We start from the raw sequence: 23,421 nt of genomic DNA, 5'->3' as shown, positions 1-23,421 counted from the left end.
ATTCGCAATTGATCCGCCTAATTGAACTAATTATTTCTAATAATATGTTATTAATTGAACTATGAAAACTTAATCTAATGTTTGCAGCGTGACGTTCCTTTAAATACATTTTACTAAAGAGAGTTAAATATTTCATAAGTATAAATTGCAGTTGTATTTGGTGTGATAACTTTAAATAGCATTTTTTTTAAAGTTACGATAAAGTCTTATAATTTTTTTTAAAAGAGTTTAAGGGTTAAAAAATCAAATAGTTTTGATAAACAGTATTGGTTTTGAAATAAATAATTAATACATGTTATAAACAGCTCTTCTACATTTATTGAAAATTATTTTGAGATCCTTTAGCAGTATAAAATACTACTTGCGTCGTTGTTGACAAAATCAGTTACCACTATCAGTTGAATGGGGAAGATTTCGGCAATTACACTAAAATCATCGCAAAGATTTCTGCACAATGGCCCACTGGAAACTAATAAATAACTAGCAGATTAGACCCAGAAAAAGAGGAGAATTGAACTTATGATGTCTCTACCTATTCTTTTGTTTTTATAACTTCAAGTTGCTTGATTTATGGCTTACCTTAGTTTGAAATGAAGCAATTACTAAATGGCCCCGCAAGTAATCTAGCTTGGATAAACCTTCAGTATTTGACAGCCACGTAAGATACATTTTAATTTCATTCCACGGTTCATGATTACATTGTAAATAAAAGTAGATGTTAAGTCTCGAAACAAGCTTGACTGAAGTTTTTAATAAACTTCTGTTTCAAATTATTCAAAATAAATTTGCAAATGAACGTTGAAAAAATCGGCAACTATAGGAGGACAAAATGTCTCAAAAGCTATATATATATATATATAAATATTTTGCAAACATGGTAAGCAGAAACCGGTCAGCATGGTCACGGGCGCTGCAGATTTATTTTACTTCTTGGGAGAAATAGAAAAATTGTCTTTGAAAAGATAGAAAGTTTCAACATTAAACTGTTGTTACCAAAGCTATCCATTTTCAACTAGGCTATTTTTTAAAAACGTCTTTAAACAAATTTTCAATCAAAAATATATAGCTGAATTGACAGAAAAGCAAAATTAAATTGTTCGTTATGTACTAAATTAAAACTAAAGAAAAATATTTCAGATAATTTTGCATGTCTTGCAATTGTAGAAAACTTCAATTTTTATATGTTAGAAATGAAGAAAAAAAAAGAAGAAAATTTTGGAAAAAGGGTAACTATTAAGTACTATGGGGGGGGGGAGGGGAGGATTACTACCTCTGTAGATGCAAAAATTTTTGATTCATCTAAAATTCGGATCGAATTTGCAGATATATAAACTAACTAAAACTTATTTTTTTATTTAGCTACAAACTTTAAAACTAAAGAAAATTGAGAAAAAATATAATAAATTCCTTTTATTATTTTACAAAAATTTTGGATAGTCAAATTTGGTTTTTTCTCTGAGTTTTGTCTAATTTGGGTTGATCGCGTGAACTTCACCCATAACAAATGTCAAATAACTTTAAATGTACTAATTTTGTTAGTTCATACTTATATATTTTTTTATTTTTGATAAGGTCAAAAATAAAGTGTTCAATTTTCTATTTATTTTACTAATGAAATATTTTAATAAATACAAAAATATGAAATCTTTTCTCATAATTTTAGATAGCGTTAGATTTTGAAATTCTTGGACAATTTTAGACATTCTTTATAGAAAATATCTCTGAAAGGTTGTTTATGAAAATAGATATAGTATTTTTATTAATTGTTCAGTAAATCCCTTTACCGTCCATGGTTTGCATCCGTTCTCCAACCTCGTTCTTATTGTTGAGTGTGTTAATCTGAATATCGTAAACACCATTTTCATTTTTCTTCAGTTCAAACGAGTTAACTGTATGGAAATCAATATTGGATTTTTTCAACAATTATTGTTATTAAGCATGAAATTTTTGCTAGGATTGGATATTTGCCTTCTCTTGCAAGATGATACAAAAAAGCATCGATAACGCAGCGTGAATGTTAAGATTGCTTACGTTACCTAAGAGAAAGAATTTCAAAGCTTCATATTATTCCAGATTTAATGTTCGATATGTAATCAATTGTTGTTTAAACTTATAATGTTGTTAGTAAAAATTTTAAACTATTTCTTATGATGTTTTAGAATATAATGAAATTTATAGATTGAAAAGAAAATATTGTAAGTAGGGAGCTAGATCTAGAAGAGTTAATCTTTTCTCACCAAATTGTTTCTTAACAAGCCAGGAAAATGCAGCGAAACCGGGAAATTCCATAAATTTGAGGGGAAAATATTTTCGCCTTCAATATTCATAATCGCTTGGATTAAATTTCCTCGCTTATTTATCCCCTTCTCTATCATACTTATATGGTAGTTTCTGACTACTAAATATGTATCATACAAGGATAGGTTGTTTCTGACAATGAATTATTTGAACCTGTTGACTGAGTGCACTATACATGCTTAATGCTTGCTTGGGGCGCTGGTCTGGACCCCTGAGCTCGTGTGATAATCAAATTAGTACAAGAAAATATTTTCTAGATTTGAGATGCAGTACTGAAATTGTGTCCAATTAGTATTTACAAGTAATATCAGGTTAATTTTCACCAAAGAAGGAAGCTTCAAGATTGCTTAAAAATTGATTGAAAGGAATAACTAGACGTAATTTAATTATGTTTAATTTTAATACACAAGGTTAATATATTCTTAACACTTGTTTTAAATTAATGAAGTGTCACACTATTAAATAAGCAAGACTGGGTGTATGCCAACGATCTATTTTGAAAAGAAAATTCCCTCTTTCATTTTCTTATCAGTGAAAAGGTTAGGAATAGCAATGAAAAGAGTGATTAGCATAAAAACAGTGGGTCAATGACAGAAAGAAAGAAAAATGTAACAACGGTGGACAATGAAAATGACAGAATTCGAGATGGTGTGAGGGAGAATCAAAATAAGAATGTTCGATTGCTTGTTTCGAATGCTAGAAAAAATAAGAAGGGTTTCTAACACGAATATTAAGAATGCGCCCCTGAAAAATTCCATTTTTCCCCCATCATGAATGAAGTTATGGAGTTTCTTGGTCAACTCAATGAACTCAAAAAAAAAAAATATCTAGACCTTAAATACAATACAAATTCCTTTTCTTTGTTTTCTTTATCGGGCAATCAAATTTAAAATTCATGGTTACTGTTTGCAAAAGGAAGTAAACAGAAGTAACTCAAAAAGTAAATCAAATTTTGTATATTTGCAGAAGTAGCCTAGGCATATCAGATGCGATGCTCCCAGTTGCATATGCCCCGGGTAACGTGTGGAATATTCATCATTGCCTCAGTCAATGGTGTGTCGGGGAGGCAAATGTATGAACGTACTTCTCCATGAGTGCATCATTGATCATTGAAGAATCCTGAAATTTATAGGGTGTCACACTCCGCCACAGTTTCCTCGATGGTGCTTTCATAAAGTAGTGCTTTCATATGTATGATCTGTGACATTCCATTGATGAGAGGCTGCGATAGATATTCAAAGAGTATACATTAGGCCGCACTAAAAAATTTTTTCCTTCCTTTTCCTGCGAAAATACTAAATTTAACTTACTTCTTGAATTACTTTCATATTAATGTATAATATCAAAATAGGAGGGGGGGGGGTATTTTTCTGATGTATATTTAAAAAAATTTTCCCGCATATTTACTTCCTTTTGCATATTTTTTTCTTCTTAAATCTCCCGATTTATTTTTTATGGTTATTTTTTTTTAACTTGCTATTCCAGTTTTATTAAATATTATTAATTTCGATTGTTTTTTTTTTTTAAATAATCATTTCTTTTTTCTCTTTAGCTTTATATCATAATTGCTTTTCACCTTTCTCTCCATAGATTTTGTTTATTTATAATAACTGGATTTTAATTACGCGTTATATACCTGTACCTTACTTTTTATTCATATTTTATGCATGTTATTTTACAGTTTATTATTTCTGCTTATTAATCCAGTGCTTGAAATTTTCTTGAAAATGCATAATCAATTAAATGTCCATTTTAAAATTTTATATTAAAAAATATTTTTTACTTATCTGATTGGAAATCTGATTGGAATCATCATATTTAGTCAGTATAATAGCGTTACAGTTAAAATTAGAGTTTCGTAATATATGTTTGATTACAAATGCGAATAATTGACAAATTCCACGAATTGCTTTCGCTGCATTTTGAACGACATGCAAAATCGACGTGGAATCTCACAAAGCAATTTTTATAGATTTAATGTTTTGCCTATAAATCCTCGTAATTTTGAACGGAACTCAGAAGGCAAAAAGCAACTACATAGAGCTATATAGTAACTATAATCAAAGAAGGAATAAGTAAGAAATAATAAAGAAAAGTCCCGTCTGTATAATCCCGATGAGACTGTTATGATCTGTTTGTTTATTAGGGATATTTTTTAAAGCACACGCGAAACAGTAAACTCCAAAATTGGAATCCGAACCTCAAAAGGTAAAGTTTTTTTTTTTACTAGAAGGTGTGTTTGACTTGGCTAATTGTTCTTCAAACTAAATCAAAATTTCCCCCAGGGGGTTTGCTTAACCCTACAATGTGGATTTTCTATTTTTTTTTTTTTTTTTTTTTTTTTTTTTTTTTTTTTTTTTTTTACTATATTCTGATTTTTACTTTTTTTTAATACTTTCATTTTGAATAGCTTTTATTCATGTGTACTTATCTTGAAAAAAAAACATTCTCATTTAAGAGCGAAAATAAATTTTTTTAAATCAGAAAATAAATAAAATGTTCTGTTTTTTTTTCTTAATTTATCAGTTTCAAAATTTTTATACCTCAAATTTCAGAAAGTCTTAAAATTTATTTGCAAATTTTTTAGGAAATTTTTGAAGTTTAAAAGTCAAATTTTTTTACCTTTTAAATATTAAAAAAAAACTATGAAAATTGAATTTTAAATCAATAAGAGGAAAAAGAAAATTGAAGATCAAAAGAGAAGAAAGGCTTATGTCCATTTTTTTTACAAAAATATCGATTGGATCGTCATGTTGTCCATATGAGGGTTACTAATTTTTGACAAATCATTAACATGAGAAATCTTGACTAGAGTTTTTACTCAGTGAAGATGGACCGTGTTTGGAAAAAATGGTTCCTATCCATGCATGAACGAGAAGAACTAAGAAAAGTATCGTGAATAAGACAAGACTTATTGAGGAAATATATATGGCAATGAAGTTTGAGGAAAAAGCGATTCTTGTCCAACCAGATTTTATAATTTACTTTTCTCAACATCAAAAATTAACATTTTGTTTTATTTTTTTTTTAAATTTTAATCGTATAGCTCCTGAAAAATTCACAAACCTTGACATTCGTTTTTCTCAGAATCAGCTTTCATGTATATAAACAGTCCCTTCCATAGATCTTCAGTTGTTACTTCATCGGCTTAAATTGTAGTGTTAAGCAAATACGGGCTCCACGCACCCGGGTGCCCCAGTGACGTCCATCTTCATTTACATCAGTAATTATTGGCGTAAATCATGCTTAATAAATTTTTATAATATTTACTTTTAATGACTAGTCTTTAATTTTGATTCTTTTTAAGGAAATAATTGATAAATATGTAAATGTCAAAACAAATTTTAAGGCTCAATTATTGTTTATAGTATGCTTTTTTAAATAGTTCGAAAGTGTTTTTGGAATAAATTCCATCATGTCTGATGTCTCTGCAATAAATTCGGATTTCTCCCATAAAAATGAAGATGGACGGTTTCTTATCGTTACACAGTATTTTCGTATTAACTAATTTTTCAACTCTATTCTCGGTGACTTTTTAGATATTAGTTAAGATTTTATTCAATTACAAAAAATGGCCCCCAAAAACTTAAAACTATTACTCCATTAAACAAATATGACTTGTTCAAAAAAAATTTAATATCTGGCTTTTAATAATAATGGAAATAAAAATATTCATTTTGTATAAGTGGAAAGTTGAATGAATTAGAAATTTTTTTCCATTATTCATTTTTACTTAATGTATTTGATTTGTATTGTTTAAAATATATTATTAAACATATTATTAAAAACATATTCAATTTGCATTGTTGAAAAAACTTTTTTGAAAAAAGAAAGTTTAAACTGATTTGAAAGAAAAATCCAGTAATATTTGTTTTTTCATGGGTTTAAAATTCTAGAGTTTTCTATTCACTCTTATTATGTAGTTAGATTTTTGATATTTTTAATGTATGGAAAAACAAATGCCCTCAGAAGGAAATATTTTCCAAAAAGTTTCATTAATAATATGTGTTATTTTAATGAATTTTTATGGATATTGATTTTTAAATCAAACCACCAACCTACCTGGAAAAAATCCATCCAAAAAATTTGTACCTCAATTTCTTTCTGCTATTATAGTCGTTTGATTAAAGAGTGAAAATAGAATGTTTTCCCAACTTAAATTCCAATGCATTTGTTTTTCCAAATTGAAAGTTTCTGCTCTAAATTTAAAGAAGTTTTGCAGCTATTTTCAATCACAACATATAAAACTATTTGTTCGCAAAATTGTATTTTGCTTTAAAACCGAGCACAAAAAATGTGTGCGGCCTAAACGTATGATCCTTGCATTCATTTTACAAATTATGCATATCTCACAGTATTAATCATCGTACTTTTTTTAAAAAAGAGAAGAAGTTGTCTTTCTATTTTTATTTCGAAACAGCTGCAATAAAAACAGCTTTCTTAAGTGCAGAAACATTCCTTTAATAAATTTTTGTATATGTATTTATGTTCTATGCTTTGAAAAACTGCAAAGTTTTCAACAAATCCTTACTGTGTTGTTGAAATTTTTAAGGTAAACAAAATAAATCCTTAAATGGAATAAAATTTCCTTAAAAACTTGAATGCAAGTTTGTTTTCATAAGACCTGGATTATCTATTTTGATTAATTTCTATATTAAAATACTCTCCACAGTATTCATTGTTTTCCTATTTGAAACAATTTTCCTTATAAGTTTTTTAATACATGAGTATGGAAAGTTTTCATTTTGTGAATATTAATTATGATGGTTGAATAAGTATTTAATTATCACAGTTGATGGTTTCAGAATTGCTTGATTCAGATCATTATTTCAAAATACCTTTCTGAAAATAATGATTTGTTCAAGAGATTTGCTTTACATTGCAATATGAAAAAGGAATGCTTGTGTAGACAAAAAAAAATACTTGCAGTGAACTCGCTGTCATTCTAAATTGTTTGAGTTTTTTGGTAATAAAAATCATGGCTTTTATCTCCCACGAGATGGTTTTAAATTGAATATCTTAAAAAGGAAGCCAAAATGTCTTATCTGTTATTTTCGAATTTCAATTTTGCACATACAGAATATTATGCGCCTAAAATGTATCTTTGAAGAACATTAAATTTACTTTCTTTTATTTAATGTTTTAACTAAATTAAACATCAAAATCTTCTCAATTAAAAAATATTTAAAAGCTGCTGCTTCCTTTGATTAAAAAGTTATAACTAAGAAATTTATTCATTAAAAGCTGATTGTTACATTTGTGTATTTACATTGTTACAATGAATTATTAGGAAAAAACGATTCTATTTTATCTCATGTATTGCGCACGTTTTACCAGTTTAAGACGTTTCAATAGGAAAATTTTAGTAATTGATTCAATCGAATATTTCTTTCTTTCCTGGATTTAAAAGAGTCAAACTATTATTTAATTTTGAATCTTTTTTGTAATTCTGACTTTTGCGCATTTACAATATTGTGCCATGTAAATACATAAATTTTTGTTTCATTATGTGTTTATGATTAGAGGATGTTTTTGTCTAAATTGTTTTAAAACGTGAGTTTTAAATAAAAAGTTTCATAATCAACCACGTGCAGCAACAACAAGCAAAAATTTTCGAAAAGAGTGAAACAAGTTTGTTGAATGTATTAGTTTGTTTATAGGAATGAATTCTTTTTGTTAGTAAATATTTAAATTTAAAAAAAAATCTTGGCGATATTTTCCAGCTCTAAACACAAGTTTTTACGATGTCATTTTATAATTGACAAACTTACAGCGTTCAACGAAACGCTACTTTTAAACATTTTCAGCATTTACGAACTTAAATGCGTGTATGAAAGGTGTTGAGGAGGCACCTATTGTTTGAGGTGTTCGTAGCACCTATTTTCCAATTTTATTTTCATTTTAATTAGACTGGAATAAAACATCCTAAAATCTTTCTAAGATTTAAGAAATGTAAAAATTTTGGCTTCGGAAAATTAAAAAATAAATCTTTGATACAATTATGAAGTAAACTAGCTCTATATTTTGAAACTTTCTATTTATTTCTTCTATTTAAAGAAGCGCCAACTATTGCAATTTATCCATAACTGAAGTTTCTTTTAGTCTAAATAACGATATTACAGCTTAGTATTATTTACGATATTATTTTCCGAATAATCTGCTGAAAACAATTATTTTTTTCTTTTTTTTCGTTTACAGCAAATATTCGAAAAAAGTATCAATTAAGTATTAAATATACATAATATCATTAATAGTAGGTATATACCTATATTGAATTAAGTAGTTAATTTGAAGTTTATTTAAGTTATATATGTTATTTCATATGTTATATATGTTTAGGTTATATATATTGTATATTGTATATATTATTGTATATTACTGATATCTAGTTTAGAAAGTTGGCACTTCTTTATTTATTTTTAGTTTTAATTCCTTGATTTTAAAAACTTAAATTTTTGTTCCAGTATAGAAAAAAACTAATTTCGGATTTGTGGCTTTAATGATACTATTGCACTTGTTCTCTAAAGAGCTTTTAAAGTGCTCTTCTGAGACCAAAGTTATGCAAATTAAGAATTTATAATTGTGTAAATCTATTACTATTGAGTTATTATTATGTGCCTTCAGTATTTATAATTTATATTAGTCCTTTCAAATATGTTTTGTAATATGTGTTTTCCGAAATAGAAAGCTTCTAGAAAAAGTGATTGTTAGCTTAACATTCAAATCAGGAGTTTGAAATTACCCATAGACAAATAAAATCGGATTAGACTGTTACCCCAATCGTAAAAACCACCCTTCCTTTTAAAACAAGCTTACCCTAAAAAATTATCTTTCCCCCCTTATCACATTAAATTAATCAAACCAGGCTCCGGGAATAATTAATTTTTTAGAAAGATTCAATGGTTTTCAAGTTCAGCTAAAATATTTTTTTAGAAAACATATTTTTTTGGTTGGTTTCGTTAAAATAATTTTATGTGGATTAAACAAATGGAAAAGCTAAACTGAAAAGCAAAAAAAAAATAAACAAATAAATAAATAAAATAAAAATAAAAATTGACAGTTATTTTTCAATGTTCAACGATTTTATTAATTTTTTTTTCTCTGCATCTAGTCAACTCATATAGTTTTAAATTGAGTTATAAATGTTAAACTTTATGAGTAACAAATTTATTTAAGTGGTAAGTTTCGTCTATATTAAAATTGTAAGATTTTCTTTAAGAAAAATGAAAGAAAATAAAATTTAATGAAAGGAAGTAAATTTAAAATGAGTAAAATAAAAATTAGTAAAATTAAAAAGATTAAAACTAAATTGAGTAAAATTAAAATAAGTAAAATTAAATTTAGTAAAATTAAAATAAGTAAAATTAAAATTAAAGCAAAGAAAAAGTAAAATTTACTTATGCAGAGCAAAATATAATGTAGGTACTTGAAAAGAATTTGTAACTGCGAAGAGTTTGGACAAAGTATAATTATTCTTTCAAATAAATATTTCATAAATTTAATTTCAATCTAATTGTTTTCAATCGAATTTTGAATTTAATAAAGAAATATTTTATTATGAAATCCCTATTTTTTGTATACAGTTTCAGTTCAAATAGTTAAATGTGAAACCAAAATTTGATGCCGGGGGACTATTGAACTTTTGTTTAAATTCCTCTTACATTTCTTATTTTTATCTTACATTTATCTTATATTTATCTTACATTTTTTATTTTTTCCTCTTACATTATCTTACATTTATTTCAAGGACCCTAAACTAGTAAAGTAACTAAGTAAAACAAACTATAATATAAACTTGGAGAGTTTTGGTTATATCTTAAATTTTTATCTAAATTAAGACAAAATATTGAACAAAAAATTACAAGTTTTCAAAATAATTTCGTGCAAATTTTCATAATTTTTTCAATAAGGAGATTATTAAAAATGCAGCTTTAAAGTCTTTAAATTGTCTTTCAAGAAATATCGATACAATTATTTTGTATTCAATTTTATTGAAGTGAATATAAAAATAAATTTTAAAAATAACTTTAAAGCACTAATCTTTTTTTTTCATAAACGTGTTATTAAATACTCGTAATGCATTATACAATCATAAATAAATTTGTGAAATATAAAAAAAAACTTTATTTTGATTTGTCTAGTGATTATCTCAGACAAAACATCTTGACACAGTAACTTTTGTTAAAAAATATTGATTTTTTTTCCATCTTACTTTCGCGTTGAGTTCTACAAGCAATAATATATATGCGCAATGGATGCAAAAACAGACCATCACTCGAATTTTACCTTGCTTTAACATTAAAGAAAATATTAATCGCCTATGAAATTTTTTAATGGAAATTATCAGAAAACAGAGTGTCAAAAAAATTAAAAGAAACACGTATGAAAAGTAAAGAAACATTTTTTTGTAATATTTTTAAAGAAATCACGAATGAATTTTCTGCCCATTTTATTTGGCACTCCCTAGCGATTGCTTAGTCCGCCCCTACCCAAACTCAGTTAGGTTTGGTGAAGAAACTTCCTGGTTGCCAATTGGCAATCATAGATGAGCAGTCTACCTATATTATTTGTCTATGAAAGAACTCTTCTGTATGTGTAGCTAACTTTATTTATTCTGTTTTGTGCTTTACATAAAACAGACAGTAATATTTTAAGTAAATGTGGATAATGGAATGTTTTTAATGCCTTCTGAGTTCAATGTTTCAAACAAATATGTATATAATGCAGTAAATATGTAAATAAGTTGATTGATCTAATGGTCAAAAAATTGATTATCAAACATCTTCTCACATACGTCTAGCAAAAACGAATCAAAGAATTGCGATTTGTCTATAAAATTTGTATATTATTTTACAAATTAGTGATATTAACGTGTTGTGTTATCAACCGCAAACGGTTGCGCTTAGTGAAAGAAAATACGCTGAAAGAATTTTATAGTCGCCAAATTTAAGAGAAAATATTTGTTGTCGATTGACTATCAAATTTACTACATCGATAGTCATATGTCTACTTTTTACTCTTTAAAAATTGTTGTGCATTGTCTACTTTTTAAGTATTTCATTTATGATTTTAATATTAATTTTTTTTATAGGTGAAACTAATGAATATTATAGATTTTTTTAGCTTATCGAAGTCGTTGTTTAGTGTTCTCTGATCTTATTCGTATGGATGAATGGCTTTTTGTTTGCATAGATGAAGAGAGCAAGAAATATTCGAAAAATTCTCCAAACTCGTCTTTTTGTAAGTTAGGTAAGTTTAACAATTGTATAGTGATGAATTCATAATAATTTGAGACCCATTTACATAAAAACTAAATTAAATAAAAGGATATTTTATTTACTATTGAGTGAAATCCACTAGAATTCAGAAAAATGCAGTACTTTTGAAATGGTACAATACGCAAAAAGAAAAGAAAAACTGAACTAATGGGCACATTTTTACGTAGCATGACTCAATTTTAATGGCTCAAGGGTCAAATTTTTAATATGCTAATTAATTAGTGCAGATGATATTTCTAGTTACGAAATCTGATACAAAAACGCATTTTCTCTGAATAAACATTTTGTCCTCTACTGATTTGGATTCCTGACCCTTAAAATATGGGGGTGGGGATAGTCAGAATCAGGAAAATAATGTTTCAATAATTTGATCAGGAGAGCTGGCCAAGATTTGAACCCTGGAGCATTTATTTAAATTTTTGTGTATTTTGTCATATCTCGAACTTTTTAAACAAAGTGAATAATTTTTGTACTCAATTATACAATTAAAATATCCAAAGACAATTCCATGCAACAAAGTATTTTAAATAATTATTTATCATCTTATTTACTAATGTTTGATAAAAGTTTGAATCGTCAGGTATGCGAAGCTATACATAATTTTAAAGAAATAATTTTAAATTACCATGTAGAAAATTTCAACGAAATAGACAAATAGTTATAGAGAAGTTTGATTTTGAATATAAATTTTTTTATAAAAAAAAAAAAAACGCGCACTGATTCACGTTTTGTAAAAGGATCAGAATATTGACTCTTTATCATACAAATAACGTAAATACACGTAACTCAAACAATATCCACAGTCCAACTTTTCTTCAATCCTTTCGTTATTAAGTTCTTTCAACTCAAGCATTATCGTTGTTCACCGTGATAAATATTGCAAAGCTGAAAATGATTGCATGTTTTAAATATTTGAAGTACTAAAACAGAATCGTCAACAGCTTAATTTTTAACAATGGTTAATGCATATCCCATAAGAAATATTCTTTTTTTAAACGTCTTTTCCCAACAAATGAATAAAATTTCTTGAATCATTTTTAGAAAGGGAGGTTGAAATTTTTCCTCGAAGCCGCTATCCAAATTTTAGAACCCTTCTATGCAAACGATTCTGGATTTATAGGAGGAACACACGGACACAAACACTTCCTTTTATTATTAATACAATGCTCAAACTTGTTCACATTAATTATTAAAATATGTACAATTAAAGAAAAAAAATCGTAATGTCATTTGTTTATATTTAGAATCAAGTCAATAAATATAGCCAACCAATTAGTTAACAAACTTTTGAACTTTAACCACATGAAGCCGTATATGATCTCATTACCTTGGGACAGTGAGGAAAACACTTGATTCTGCTCTTTAACGGAGCAGTTCAGTTAATCTGCAAATTATCTAGATAGGGATTTTCGATTCTGACATCTTAGTTTTCATAATGTTAGGAAATTTAAGAAAGGGGACAAAAATATTCCATTAAAATACAATCATTCTATTACTTTTACGACATTGATGTAATGATTTTAATATAATGATCTTTAATTTTCCCTCAGGATATCAAGAAAAATAAGCAAGAAGCCTTGTAAAGACCCATCTAACAGTCATTAATAGTAAGGTAAGGTAACTACAGGTAAGTTTTACTAGCTTAAAAAATAGGAGGCTCTATGTATTCAAGAAATAGTATGATACTCTTCGTTGTAAAGGTAAGCTTACTAATAATTCTTAATTTTAAGGTAAGTTATTTATTTTTCCTGAATTTCTGCTACTTATGATATTCAAAGTAATCGTAAGAAGGCAGAGTGGCTGATCTAATATTGCCGTTTTTCTTCGGGAAAAAAAGGCAACATTTTGTCCGGTTTTTTTTTTCTTCTTCTTTTTTTCTCCGTTTGGTACATTTTGGTTCGAGGGATCCCGTCTCACATCGCCGCTTGTTAAGTCGAAAAATTCATCATTACTACGTTTGCGTTACATGCAACGAAATTTGGTTGTTCCGTTATCTTATTGCGTTTGCGCTTACATATCTTGGTTACTCTTTTTTCACAGTATTTTCCATTTCTTTTTAATTTTTCTTTGTGTTCTAAGACTTTTACTACTTTTTTTCTCCACTTTTCTTTAAGTTTTTTTCCCCATTGTGCTTTTTCCACGTTTTATTTTTTTCATTGTTTCTTTTCCAATTCTTTTTTCAGCTTATTTTATAAATTTTTTTTATTGATGCATTTTAAAATTGCTTATCATTGTTTCTTTTCCATTTTCTTTCCATATGTTTTTCCTATATTTTTTTTTTCAATTCGTATATTTTTTTTTCGTAATTTTTTCTATTTTTTTTATTGCTTTCTAATTGTTTCCAATTTTTTTTTCTATTCTTCCATTGTAATTTTCCGATTCTTTGCAGTGTTTATTTTCTATTTCATATTTGTTATCCATTTGCTATTTTCCTTTCCTACTTTCCATTATTTCAATGTTTTTTTCCATTTTTTTCCAGTGGGTTTTTTTCCATTCTGTTTTGTTTCTATTTTTCCCTGGTGCTTTTCGGATTCTTTGCAGTGTTTATTTTCTATTTCCCATTTGTTATCCATTTGCTGTTTTCCATTCCGATTTTTCATTATTTCAGTGTTTTTTGCGATTTTTTTCCAGTGGATTTTTTCCATTGTGTTTTTCCGATTCTTTGCAGTGTTTATTTTCTATTTCCCATTTTTTTATTCATTTGCGTAAAGCAAATGAATAAATTTCCATTCGTATTTTCCATTTTTTCAGTGTTTTTTTTCTATTTTTTTTTGTTTAGGGTTTTTCTATTCTGTTTTTTTTTTCTATTTTTTCCCTTGTGTTTTTCCAATTCTTTGCAGTGTTTATTTTCTATTTCCCAATTGTTATCCGTTTGCTATTTTCCATTCCTATTTTCCATTATTTCAGTGCTTTTTTCCATTTTTTTTCCAGTGGGTTTTTTCCATTCTGTTTTGTTTCTATTTTTCCCTGGTGTATATCGGATTCTTTGCAGTGTTTATTTTCTATTTCCCAAATGTCAGCCATTTGCTGTTTTCCATTCCTATTTTCCATTATTTCAGTGTTTTTTTCGATTTTTTTCCAGTGGATTTTTTCAATTCCGTTTTTTTTTCGATTTTTTCCATTGTGTTCTTCCGATTCTTTGCAGTGTTTATTTTCTATTTCCCATTTCGTATCCATTTGCTACTTTCCATTATTTCAGTGTTTTTTTTTCTACTTTTTTCCAGTGGATGTTTTCTATTCTGTTTTTTTTCTATTTTTTCCATTGTGTTTTTCCGATTCTTTGCAGTGTTTATTTTCTATTTCCCATTTGTTATCCATTTGCTATTTTCCATTCGTATTTTCCATTATTTCAGTGTTTTTTTCCATTTTTTTCCAGTGGGTTTTTTCCATTGTGTTTTTCCGATTCTTTGCAGTGTTTATTTTCTATTTCCCATTTTTTTTATTCATTTGCTTTTTTCCATTCGAATTTTTCATTATTTCAGTGTTTTTTCTATTTTTTTATTTTGGGTTTTTCCATTCTTTTTTTTCCTATTTTTTCCATTGTGTTTTTCCAATCCTTAGCAGTGTTTACTTTGTATTTCCCATTTGCTATTTTCCATTCGTATTTTCCATTATTTCAGTGTTTTTTCTATTTTTTTTCCTGTGGGTTTTTTCCATTCTGTTTTTTTTCTATTTTTTCCATTGTGTTTTTCCGATTCTTTGTAGTGTTTATTTTCTATTTCCCAATTGTTATCCATTTGCTATTGGATAACAATTGCTATTTTCCATTCGTATTTTTCATTATTTCAGTGTTTTTTTCCATTTTTTTATAGTGGGTTCTTTCCATTCCGTTTTTTTTTCTATTTTTTCCATTGTGTTTTTCGGATTCTTTGCAGTGTTTATTTTCTATTTCCCATTTGTTATCCATTTGCTGTTTTCCATTCCTATTTTCCATTATTTCAGTGTTTTTTCTATTTTTTTTCCCGTGGGTTTTTTCCATTCTGTTTTTTCTATTTTTTCTATTGTGTTTTTCCGATTCTTTGCAGTGTTTATTTTCTATTTCCCATTTCGTATCCATTTGCTACTTTACATTATTTCAGTGTTTTTTTTTCTACTGTTTTCCAGTGGGTGTTTTCCATTCTGTTTTTTTTTTCCTATTTTTTCCATTCTGTTTTTCCGATTCTTTGCAGTGTTTATTTTCTATTTCCCATTTTTTTATTCATTTGCTTTTTTCCATTCGAATTTTCCATTATTTCAGTGTTTTTTCTATTTTTTTATTTTGGGTTTTTCCATTCTGTTTTTTTTTCTATTTTTTCCATTGTGTTTTTCCAATCCTTAGCAGTGTTTACTTTGTATTTCCCATTTGCTATTTTCCATTCGTATTTTCCATTATTTCAGTGTTTTTTCTATTTTTTTTCCTGTGGGTTTTTTCCATTCTGTTTTTTTTTTCTATTTTTTCCATTGTGTTTTTCCGATTCTTTGTATTGTTTATTTTCTATTTCCCAATTGTTATCCATTTGCTATTGGATAACAATTGCTATTTTCCATTCGTATTTTTCATTATTTCAGTGTTTTTTCCCATTTTTTTCCAGTGGGTTCTATCCATTCCGTTTTTTTTTTCTATTTTTTCCATTGTGTTTTTCCAATCCTTAGCAGTGTTTATTTTCTATTTCCCATTTGTTATCCATATTCTATTCTCCATTCGTATTTTCCATTATTTCAGTGTTTCTTTTTCTATTTTTTTCCAGTGAGTTTTTTCCATTCTGTTCTTTTTTCTATTTTTTCCATTGTGTTTTTCCGATTCTTTGCAGTGTTTATTTTTTCTTTCCCATTTGTTATCCTTTTGCTATTTTCCATTCGTATTTTCCTTTATTTCAGTGTTTTTTTCCATTTTTTGGTTTTGGGTTTTTCCATTCTGTTTTTTTTTCTATTTTTTTCCATTGTGTTTTTCCAATCCTTAGCAGTGTTTTTTTTTCTATTTCCCATTTGTTATCCATTTGCTATTTTCCATTCGTATTTTCCATTATTTCAGTGTTTTTTTTATCCATTTTTTTTCCTTTCTGTTTTGTTTCTATTTTTCCCTGGTGTTTTTCGGATTCTTTGCAGTGTTTATTTTCTATTTCCCATTTGTTATCCATTTGCTGTTTTCCATTCCTATTTTCCATTATTTCAGTGTTTTTTTCGATTTTTTTCCAGTGGATTTTTTCTATTCTGTTTTTTTCCTTCTATTTTTTGCATTGTGTTTTTCCAATTCTTTGCATTGTTTATTTTCTATTTCCCATTTGTTATCCATTTGCAATTTTCCATTCGTATTATCTATTATTTCAGTGTTTCCATTTTTTTCCTGTGGGTTTTTTCCATTCTGTTTTTTTTCTTTCTATTTTTTCCATTGTGTTCTTCCGATTCTTTGCAGTGTTCATTGTCTATTTCCCATTTCGTATCCATTTGCTATTTTCCATTATTTCAGTGTTTTTTTTTCTATTTTTTCCAGTGGGTTTTTCTATTCTGCTTTTTTCTTCTATTTTTTCCAGTGGGTTTTTCTATTCTGCTTTTTTCTTCTATTTTTTCCATTGTGTTTTTCCGATTCTTAGCAGTGTTTATTTTCTATATCCTTTTTGTTATCCATTTGCTATTTTCCATTATTTCAGTGTTTTTTTCTATTTTTTTCCAGCGGGTTTTTTCCATTGTGTTTTTCCGATTCTTTGCAGTGTTTACTTTCTATTTCCCATTTTTTTATTCATCTGATTTTTTCCATTCGTATTTTCCATTATTTCAGTGTTTTTTTCTATTTTTTTGTTTTCGGTTGTTCCATTCTGTTTTTTTTTCTATTTTTTCCATTGTGTTTTTCCAATCCTTAGCAGTGTTTATCTTCTATTTCCCATTTGTTACCTATTTGCAATTTTCCATTCGTATTTTCTATTATTTCAGTGTTTTTTTCCGTTTTTTTCGTGTGGGTTTTTCCATTGTGTTTCTCCAATTCTTTGCAGCGTTTATTTTCTATTTCCCATTTGTTATCCATTTGCTATTTTCCATTATTTCAGTGTTTTTTTCTTTTTTTTTTCCTGTGGGTTTTTTCCATTCTGGTTTTTTTTTCTTTTCTTTCCATTGTGTTTTTCCAATTCATAGCAGTATTTAGTTTCTATTTTCTATTATTAAATTTATTATATTTCAGCTTTTCAGGATTTGCTCAATTACCCCACATAAATGAATAAGTGTGACTCATTGGATTCAGCCAGATTAATTCCAGTATTGCCTGACTCCTTTTTGTGAAGCAGCATAAGAGGAGTGGCAGCTTTTGAAAGATAAAGATTGTAAGTAGAAAGTTCCATCCTTATTTTTCTGTCTTAACTGTTTTATGCATTGCAATTTCTTAATTTTACACACCAGTCATGGAACAGTTTTTTTTAATAACTTATTGGAGATTCTAACTCTCTTAAGATCTCCCAAAAGATGCCCTCCTTAAAAGCATCATCCTTAGTGCAAAAGGATTTTCACCTCCCCCCCGTCTACTTTTTAAAGAAGAAATTATTTTTAAAAATGATCACGATCAGAATTTTTGAACTCCATATAAATTCTATTAGTAATTTATACCATTTTATATGAATAGCTTCTCCAGTAAAAGATTTGATTTCTATATTTTATTACTTTAATTTTATTTATTCATGCCAGTGAAGGATTTTGACTTATTACTTATTAATTTATTATTTAACCTAACAATGTTGGTAGGTTATAGTAAACTATAACGGAATAATTTCCATTTGCCTATTTGCAGGTTAACTTCACTCAACTTCTGCTTCAAAACGTTGCCCGTTTTAGAAAATCGATATCTCGCTCCCGCACCCCAAAAATTTTCGTTAACTCAAACGAAAGTAATGACCAAAATAGGTTTTAGTTAATTTTTAGCCCAATTTAGAAAGTCATTTTGCCAACAAAAACTTTCGATAAATCACCCAACAAAAAAGTCTGACTAAAACAAGTTTTTCTACCAGAAGTTGTAATTCTGCCTCTTGAAAATCATGAATTTATCGTAAGCGCATTCGTCTGAACGAGTTACGTTAGAGCAGTGGTTCCCAAACTTTTTTGACCCTTGGACCCCTTTTTATAGTCAAAGCTTGCCCATGGACCCCCAAGTGAAAAACTGCATATATGTACGGTATAAAAATTACAAATTTAAAAAAAAAGAAACTTTTTGCTGGAGAACTATTTATTGAAATTATATCTTTTGTTTAAAATAAAATAAAAAAATTAATGACTTGGATGAACTTGATGAGATTTTAAGAGTGTATTTATATCCGGCTCATTGTTTGTGACCACTAATTTCTAATCATTTATTTATTATTTTTTCTTTTTTTTGTGCAAAATACTTTGCAAAAATACTTCTCTCATTCCCCAACAAATAGTGCTATTGCCAGTACTGCAGTATGTTGAGTGTTAATAGTTTAAGTAGTTATAAATAATGGTTTAAAAAATCTTCTTTAGATTAATATTTATATACATATTTTTCACTTCACTAAATGTAAGTGTTTATATTATTATATTATTAGTGTGTAATATTATTTCCAATTTTGAATTTCTCTTTTTGACTTACATGACTATGCATAATGTATCAAAACTTTACTCATAGCCTAAAAAAATGTAGCAGCAAAATCTCCGTAATTTTATTTCTCCAATGTTGGCAGGTATGATTGTGTTCAAAAGCTTTCGCAGGCTGCACATACGCAGTCGGCAGGCCGCAGATTGTGCACCCCTATGGAAAAAAAAGCATCCAAATGTATTAAACTTTTCCAATATTTTTCAATTCATTCAAATGCTTACAAATGAGCCGCGATGGCTCAGGAGATAGAGCATTCGCCTTCCAATGAGTTGAACCGGGTTCGAATCCCAGTCGAAACGAATTCCACATCCGGCTTGCACTGACCACAGTGCTGACGTGAAATATCCTCAGTGGTAGACGGATCATGGGTTAGAGTCCCCTTGCCGTCAGGCTAACCGTGGGAGGTTCTCGTGGTCTTCCTCTCCATGTAACACAAATGCGGGTTAGTTCCATCAACAAGTCCTCCACGGAGACAAATTTCTCGATAATTGGAAGTAGATAATTTTTTAGTAATTCCTAGAACATTAAATGTTCGAATAATTGTATCTAGAACTGATGCTATTCATTCTTGAACTATTCCTTCATTCGGAGTAAAAGTAGATGCTATTAATTAAATCAGTTATTTTGTATTTTTAATCGAAATGGGTTATTTGTAGGACAATGTTCAGAGATTTGTGGGGCTAATCATAGATTTATACTTATTTTAATTTCAGTAATTCCTCAAATTGAATTTATGAAAATATGATTATGAAATAGTGGCCGAATTTAGGTGATAGTCTCTTAAATTAATTATGTAATGAGTAGTTGAATTAATATTAGTTTATCAAACTAAAGATGATTTTTATTCCACAATTAATACCTTTTATATTGAATTCTGTCTTCTTTTATTTGTAGTTTTGTTATTATTATTATTTATAAAAATTTATGGTAATTATTTAAATATAAGAAATTTTTCGTATAATATAAAAGGATTAGAAACAGAAAAAAAACACATGATATTGATAAATTTATTTTCTGTGTTACATCATATTTTGGTATTTCAATTAAATTAATAATTATCATATTAGTATATATAATTATATTTACTAGATTTTTTAAGATTTATTGAATATATTTAATTAGAATAAAGAAATTTTTAGTAAATGTAAGTGAAGTATTTAAGGAAGTAGCTGATTTTAAAAAAATGGTGCGTGGAGTCCCACCGCGCGGAAGAAGTGAAACTTCGTAATGTGGAAATGAAAATAGGAAGGGGTAGAAATTGATTTTTAGTGAAATCATATTGTTTTTTTAAGACAAACTTTATTAACAATGCTTACAATTCATAATTGATCGCATCTCTTAATTATCATTTTCGAGTGGAAAAATATCCAAATCTATAACATTTACAATAGGATTATGATAACTAAAGTAAGATACGAAATGTTTGAGTTCTATTTTTTCAATATTTCTTGTAAAAACTGCATCAATGGTAGTTGGTTGTTGGATCATTCCTACCATTTATCATTTCCAATCCAAATTTGTCTTTAAGGAAGCTTCAGGTAACGAGAAATTCACATTGAAATCTCCTGCAAGGATCACAGGCCGCTCACAATAATCAATTTCTTCACCAGTAACGTCTGCTAGAGCTTGTGAACACACTGTGGATAGTGGCAATAAAGATTTTGCAATAAATAATTTAATATCCCTCATGGCTGCATTTGGTGAAATATAAATGGCAATTAGAAAAGAGAAAACCTAACAATCAATTGATATTCACAAGAGACGTACCTTGACATAACCTTAAATCCGTCGCATTGTCCGTGGCATTGTTTTCACTCATTTTTTACAATTGTTATCCACTAAGTTTGAAAATAAAAAATACTGCCCTATTAAATTATATGTGTATCAAATCAAACTAAAATATTTATAGAAAAACAGTACTTTTATGACTTTTATTATTTTTATGCTAGTCAGAACCAAAACAATATGGAAATGAATGAGGGAAAACTGGATCCTACCACGTGTTTTCCCGGCCAATAAAAATGTAGCGTTAAACGTTTAACGCAACCTTGTTGGAAGTCGCATAAGAAGTATCATTTCAAAAATATTCTGGAATTATTTGTGTAAGATTAATTAGCTTTATATATTATATCAAATTTGATAGGTTTATTTCCATTTATTTTTACTGGAACGGCTCATGTTATATTTACAATAGGACTAGGAATTGTAATATGAGAATAAGCTATTTTACAATAGGATGATTTAAAAATTTTATTTGTAATGCGGCTCATTTAGCTCCTGAAGAAAGTCCTTTGCTTTTATCGACTGTATTGATATTAATTGAATCGATTAGACATTTAATACGATCTTTTACTTTATCTATTCGACTAGCTGCTAATATAATAGCTGGTCACTTAATTATTGGATTGTTTTCAAGAATCAGATTATTAGAATTAATTTCTTCTTTAATTTTTCGGAGATTATTATTATTATTAGAATTTGGTGTAGCTATTATTCAAGGATCTGTATTTAGAATTTTGTTATTATTGTATGCCATTGAATATTATTAATTATTGGAAATTATCCTTATCATACAGTAAATATTTCTCCTTGACCATTATTTATTGGAATTAGAATTTTGTCGTTTACATTAGGAAAGGTAAAAATATTTATATATATAGAATATAATTTATTAATAGTTAGATTTATAGTAAGAATAACAATTTCGATTTTACGGTGACGAGATGTAGTTCGTGAAAGAACTCATTTAGGATATCATTCTAGAGTAGTATTGAGTGGACTTACATTAGAGATAATTTTATTTATTATTAGAGAAGTATATTTTTTTTTATTTATTTCTTTTGATCATTTTTTCATTCAAGATTAAGACCTACTATTGAAATTGGTTCATTTTGACCTCCTACTGGAGTAGAAGCATTAAATGCTTTTCAACTATTGAATACTGTAATTTTATTGACTTCAGGGGTAAGAGTAGCATTATGTCATCAGGCTTGAAAATTGAATTATAGCTAAAAATTCTTTATTAGCAACTTGATTATTGGGAATTTATGTTTTGATATTGCAAGGATTTGAATAGATAGGAACTTTATTTGGAATTAGAGATTCTGTATTTGGCTCAACATTTTTTATGGCTACTGGATTTCATGAATTTTATGTTATTGTAGGGACTTTATTTTTAATTGTAATATGAATACGAGTAACAAAAATTCATTTTTGTAGAAGACATCATTTTGGGTTTGAAGCTGCAGCTTGACATTGACATTTTGTTGATGTAGTGTGATTTTTTTGTTTTCTGTAATATATTGATGGGGTTCATAAATAAATAAGTATATTATGTACATTTAATTTCCAATTAAAAGGAGAATATTAATAATAATTATTATAATTGTTGTAAATATTTTAATCATAATTGTATATATATTTTATATCATATAAAATAAATTATAGAATAGAATCATCTTCAGGATATGAATGTGGATTTAATTTTATATCTAAGACTCGAGTTTCTTTTTCTTAACGATTTTTCTTAAATGGTATTTTATTTTTAATCTTTGATGCTGAAATTTTATTATTATTATGTTTTCCTTTTTTAATATATAGAATGATATTTTCAAGAATATGTATTATATTTGTTTTTATCCCAATTATATCCCAACTACTCACCACCAAGCAGGTCACCCACTAAAAGAAGAAAAATTTAATAATGAAATAAATCGAGATGCTTACATTGAATAAAGTATTTCTAAAATCGCATTTTTGAGAAACGAATTAAGTAATTTTCTTTTTATTTTCTTTAAATATGTGATGATTTTAAATTTAACGCTCGAGATTTATTGTATTAGTTAGTATTTCACCATTGTAAGAAGAGTCATTAGGTAAAAATGCCGTTCGACAACCACTTTAGGCGCGTTTTTTTTTTAAATCGCCAAATTTGGGAATATTTACGCTGCGCTCCAGAGAGTGATTTATGGTATTAGACATTTCTCAGAGAAACGAATTAGAAATAAATACAAACGAAATTTTCTTATTTTTATTTAATTTGTGATATTTAAAGTAAAAATAATGATACCTTATATTGTCACATATCAATTTAATATTGATGAAAAGCGTTATAACACGATAAATTACGAATAAATGCATATTATTGTATATTCTATCATTACTTTTTTCTCTATAATTACATATAATTAAACATCTGATCCCAAAGGTGGAGTTTAATCACAATCCTTCAGAGTTATCAAAAGTTTATTAGTTAGAATGTAATGAATGTAA

This window comes from Parasteatoda tepidariorum, chromosome 1 (genome assembly GCF_982258835.1).
Source record: "Parasteatoda tepidariorum strain Cologne lab strain chromosome 1, Ptep-v5.0, whole genome shotgun sequence".
Lineage (NCBI taxonomy): Eukaryota > Metazoa > Arthropoda > Arachnida > Araneae > Theridiidae > Parasteatoda > Parasteatoda tepidariorum.
Note: the sequence above shows the minus strand (reverse complement) of the source record.